Source organism: Zootoca vivipara, chromosome 7, assembly GCF_963506605.1.
Source record: "Zootoca vivipara chromosome 7, rZooViv1.1, whole genome shotgun sequence".
Classification (NCBI taxonomy): domain Eukaryota; kingdom Metazoa; phylum Chordata; class Lepidosauria; order Squamata; family Lacertidae; genus Zootoca; species Zootoca vivipara.
In genome coordinates, this window is record NC_083282.1 from 50823794 (window position 1) to 50829715 (window position 5922).

The window sequence follows — 5922 nt, forward strand, 5'->3', positions numbered from 1 at the left end:
TGCCCTTGCCATCCATCAAGGGAAAAGGCAGGTACCCTTGCCAGCCAGTTACCTCCATTTTCCCGCTGTGTTTGAACAGCTAAATAGCAGGGGAGTGTAGGATCCATCCACCACACGCCTTATCATGTCCCCAGCCAACTGCACATATTCCAATATCCAGAGCTTTATGGTAAAACACAGGCTTCAGCCAGCCCGCTGTTGTCCGTTGAGTTTTGTCATGTCCTTAATTTGGTCATGGCACCCTATGATGTGAACATGTGTGTGTGGGGGGAAAACCACCACATTTTTTTCCCAGTATCTTCCTGTTCATGTCATTGATGTGGATTTGCTGCTGAGAAGTTTCACATTGCCAGAATGGCCACCTCAGTGGGAAATAGTAAGCTTTACTTACAGCCTCAAAATCAAATAAAACAGTGGCTCTTCATATAGAAGAGGGTGAAATGTTGTTTTCTGCTGCTCCATAGAAGCAAACACGGAGCAATGGATTCAAGCTACAAGAAAGAAGATTCCACCTAAACATTAGGAAGAACTTCCTAACAGTAAGAGCTGTTCGACAGTGGAACTTGCTGCCAAGGAGTGTGGTGGAGTCTCATCCTTTGGAGGTCTTTAAGCAGAGGCTTGACAGCCATCTGTCAGGAATGCTTTGATGGTGTTTCCTGCTTGGCAGGGGGTTGGACTGGATGGCCCTTGTGGTCTCTTCCAACTCTATGATTCTATGATTCAGAACCACCTGATTCATATCAACTGGGCTGGGATCAGTATGTAATCTACATTTGCTCTGAACTGTTGTTTTCGAAGTTGGCTTACAAACATCCCCACAAACATGCCATGGAAGGAATTTTTGCTGCAGTTGGAAGCTGAAAAAGTTCCCTAACAAGGCTCATTATGGTGGCTGCAGGTGCCCTGGGCTCAGAATTATGAACGCCAGAGGTTCAGTTTCACCCCACATGTAACTGTCACCTCGTCAGAGCCTCCTTCAACCCACCAAGCTGCCTGAATGTAATTATAGATTAACTTGACAGTCTAACACTCCCTACCAATCGCCTCCTGGGTAAAACAGCTGCAAATCTCCGGAGGGGGGGGGGAGGTCACGAGATAACTTTAATTCTGCTGCCACTTCAGATTCTGCAGCATGCTGTGGGCTTCAGAATAACCATAGTCCCTGGCCCTGCAAGTGATAAATTAATAGCCGTAAAACTCTAGCTTGCTTCAGTCAATCTCACATAAACTGGTAAAAAGAGATGATGATGATGAGCTTCTGTGCTCTGGCTGCCAGAGTGTCATTAGCTCTTTGTTACATCAAATAAGCACCCTGGAAAGGAGTCTGAGATGAGCTTGTGGCATTGCCATCATCTCATGCTTGTACTGATATAAGCACACATTTCTTCACTGATTGTTCTCCCACTCCCTCCACACTATGGAAGAACAAGCATAGATGTGTCACCACGTGAGTGGATGAGATTGGTTTTTTTAAATGTTCCTGCTGCCTGCTATGGCGGTGACAGGCGGTTCTAACATTTCCCATTGAGAAACAGACAGTGTGGAAGCAATTCTTTGCAGCAAAAGTGCCCATGCCAACTTGATTCAGTTGCTTTGAACGGGGTGAGTCCAGACTTCTTGCAGCACTAAGTTAGAGTCACACAGTGAAAACACTGGTGATTTTTTCCCCTGTGCCAGCAGAATATTAATGCATGAGGGAAAGCATAAGCAGGTTTCTGGTAAACTTGTTGCACAATAGATTGTGCAATCTGCTGCCCAACGAGTTTCTGCTGGTGCAACTGATGTGTTGGAGCCCTTCCGCCAGAGCTCAGCAAAACCACCCCGCCAGGAGTGCCAGCAACTGTGGGTGCCTGGGATTGTGAGTGACATAATAATAATAATAATAATAATAATAATAATAATAATAATAATAATATAATATTTATACCCCGCCCATCTGGCCGGGTTCCCCCAGCCACTCTGGGTGGCTTCCAACAAAACATTAAAATACAGAAATCCATCAAACATTAAAAGCTTCCCTAAACAGGGCTGCCTTGACATGTAGTGTGCATGGCCCTGGCACCAAAATGTGTGGGTGCCCAGCCCCTTTGTGGGGAATTTTGTGGGTGCTCAGCCACCCAGGGCCCCAAGGAGTTGGCACCTATACACCCTGCCCTGCCTTTCCTTTTCTACTTAGCTGTAAAGGTGTCACAAGACTTTGTTGATTTTGGTAGGTATATTCTCTCTCTCTCTCTCTCTCTCTCTCTCTCTCTCTCTCTCTCTCTCTCTCCGTGTGTGTGTGTGTGTGTGTGTGTGTGTGGACATACTGGGTTTTTAAAAAAAGTGTCTTAGAAATGCTTTATTGTTTGATCCCATTATTTGCTACTTTGGAGACCAAAGACTTGAAAGGTGGTGTATAGTTGGAAATAATGAATAAACACACTGTATAAAGAAATGTTGGCTTAATTATGCACTAAGAGGTATTGTGCAGGGAATGTTGTGGCACCTTAGGGGTTCCATGCTTTAAATCCATGCAACAAAACAACACTCTTATGTGAGCTTGTGCATGCCTACAATCCCCTGCACAAAGTTTCAAAGGAAATACAAGGTAAAAGGGAACATCACCCCTAGAGGCTGTAAATGAATCCCAGATAAAATATAGTGTCTTTGGCACAGTTGTGCCAAGTACAGCTCAAGCACACCTCATTAGATCTGGGTCTAGCTTGTTAAGCACACCTAGTGCTGTTTTAAAAATGGTCACCTCGGAAACCCCTCTGCTTTTATGAGTGATAAGCTGGCTTACTTATAGACCAAACATGCACCTGCATGAGAGCCCCGTTCAGCCAGTGTTATTTGCAGACTCCTACATTTGAGGAATGGAAAAAACACACCTTGAAATGAGCTCTTCTTGAAGTCTACAAGATGTGAGCTGAGGTGAGCTACTGTAGTGCAGCTGAGCTGGACAGCTCCTCCTGTTTCTTCCTTGTAATTGTTAGTCCCTCTTTGCCAAACTCTGCACCTCTTTCTCTGTGTGCCATGAGCTGGCTCTCTTCAGCCAATTGAAATCAGCAGAGCCTCTGTGGTTTCAGTGGCTTGAACTGCCAATGTGCAGATATGTGGTCTGTCTACTTGCCTAGCTCACCTTCATAACAAATGGTGTGGTGAGAATGAGAGAGAGAGGGGGGGGGACATGTAGACTTCGTGAGCCCTCTCTCTCCTACAAGAGTCCACTTCCCATTCCTTAGCAGCACCTATCACAGGGGGGTTCAGTTAGTCCAGGTCCCAGTTTCTCACTGTGCTTTTTATTCCTTGTGAAAATCCTAGTCCATACCCTTAAACAGGCAGGTGACAGACATCACAGGGACAACTAGACACCCCCACCCCTTGAGATTTCACTTCTCTTATCAAGTTAGGCTTAAAACCCCCCTCAAAGTTGAGAGCTTTCCATTGGCCCCATTCATAATTGAGGGCACAACCCCGCCTCATGCTCTTGAAATTTCATGCAATGCCATTGAGCCCCATGGAGTCCCCTCTCTGGCTCTGTAACCAGCCAGGGCTGGAGACCAGCATATTTTCTGTTCCCCATCCAACCTTTCTACTCCAACACAGCACCCCAACCTGGGATTTACTCAGGTTTGAAATTAATCCCGCACTGGCCCTTGCCCCTTAAAAAGGGTCTCTATTGCACCCTCTGATGGCCCCTCAGCGAGTGCAGGGCTGAACTCACAGCAGGGTGGGTGGTGCTAAGTTTCAAAAGCAACACCCACCCAAGATGGAGCAGGTTCTTCTCTCAAACTGCAACAGCCCATTTTATGAGTCAAGACAGAATTCCAACTAGATTTGGGCGTTCTTTTGCCCAGCTAGAACCCACTAGAGTTTTCAAAGGACTTGTCAGAAGCCACACCAGGTTTTGTTAGATTTCCATTGGCTGAGGCCAATGAAAAAGGTTTTTAAGCACTAATGACATCAGTATGTGCCACTGCCTAAAGGCTTTGGTGCAGACTCCATCTCACATGGAGGCTACAGAGTGGCAGCAGCACTGGTGGTGGTGGTTCGGTGTGCATGCAGAGAAGTCCTAGTTCATGTGGAACAAGCTACAGTTTGCACTGGAAAGCCCTGACTAATCATCTTTTCTCAGAAGGAATCTCTCCCTGCAGGAAAAAAGACATGTGTGCAATCATAACATGATAATCTAAATGTGATTTCATACAATTCCCCCCACACAATGTCTGCATAGTTGCCAAGTCTCCCGTATTCCCCGGGAAACCCCCGTTTTTCCGGCTGTCCCCAGCCGAAAAAAACGGATTTTTTTTGTTTTTCCTCGGTTTATTCTGGTGCGGTGGCCATTTTGGAACTGGGCGGAGCATGCTCAGAAGCGACTTTTGATGCTGCTTTGCCCAGTTCCAAAATGGCTGCAGCGTGACATCTGGTGCGGCCGCTGTTTTGGAACAGGGCAGAGCAGCATCAAAAGTCGCTTCTGAGCATGCTCTGCCCAGTTCCAAAATGGCAGCAGCGCTACTTCAGGTCCAGTCCCTTATTTCTCAGGCCGGAACTTGGCAGCTATGTGTCTGAAGAGGCATTCCTGCTATTCTTGGTAAGGAATTATATTGCTGTAACTCCACTGGTATGTAGCTTCCAATGACGCTAAGATTATGGTACATAGTGTATCTCTTACATAGTGCATCTCTTACTAGGCAGAGGGCCTTCTCGGTGGTGGCGCCTGCCCTGTGGAACGCCCTCCCAACAGATGTCAAAAAGGAAAACAACTACCAGACTTTTAGAAGACATCTGAAGGCAGCCCTGTTCAGGGAGGCTTTTAATGTTTAATAGATTACTGTGTTCTATTTTTCTGTTGGAAGCTGCCCAGAGTGGCTGGGGAGACCCAGCCAGATGGGCGGGGTATAAATAATAAATTATTATTATTATTACATCAGTGAGATGTGGTGTTAGATCATCTACTACTGACACCGCCCCTCACATCACATAATACAGACTTGGACATTACAAAATAAAAAAATTCCTTCAGTAGCACCTTAAAGACCAACTAAGTTTATATTTTGGTATGAGCTTTCGTGTGCATGCACACTTCTTCAGATACCAGATGTGAAGAAGTGTGCATGCACACGAAAGATCTGATACCAGATCTGAAGAAGTGTGCATGCACACGAAAGCTCATACCAAAATATAAACTTAGTTGGTCTTTAAGGTGCTACTGAAGGAATTTTTTTATTTTGCTTCGACTCAGACCAACACGGCTACCTACCTGTAACTTGGACATTACAATTGCACTAGCAACCACACTCATCTGTGGCACTGGTTACTCTGGTATTCTGCATGGATCTGTTACAAAAAAAAAACCATCCATAGATTGGCGCTAGTGGAGACACTCCCTTTATTTCCATTTAGCAGCAATCCTAAGGCATAGCTGCCAAGTTATCCCTTTTTTAAAGGGATTTTCCATTATGCTGAATAGGCTTCCTCGCGAGAAAAGGGAAAACTTGGCAGCTATGCCTAAGGGCATGGAAAATCCTACACTGAGAGTTCAGAAGAGCTTGGAAGAGAACTCCGATTCCTTTTGTAGAACTTGGTCAGACGCTTGTGGGGCAGCTCCTGTGCCAAGCCAAATGAATGTAACATGGTGTGCATTTTATAATGTATGATTATTTGAAGAGATTAAATTTTTATGTCGAGTACATTGTGGTGCCAAGAGACGTGTCCTTTGCAAGTTATTATATCATTAAGACATGCAGAGCTGAGGATTGCTGAACAAGAAGTCTATGAAATATGGGGAGGTTGTGGCCTTTGCAAGGTCCCTGGGGCAGCTGGCCGTGCGGAGTACCATAGCTGAAGGAGTCGCAAAGCACCAGAGCCAATTACTCAGCCACTTGTCAAAAGCACAGCACTCTAAGGGGAGACCAGGCCTGCTTTTGATTCAAAGTATGC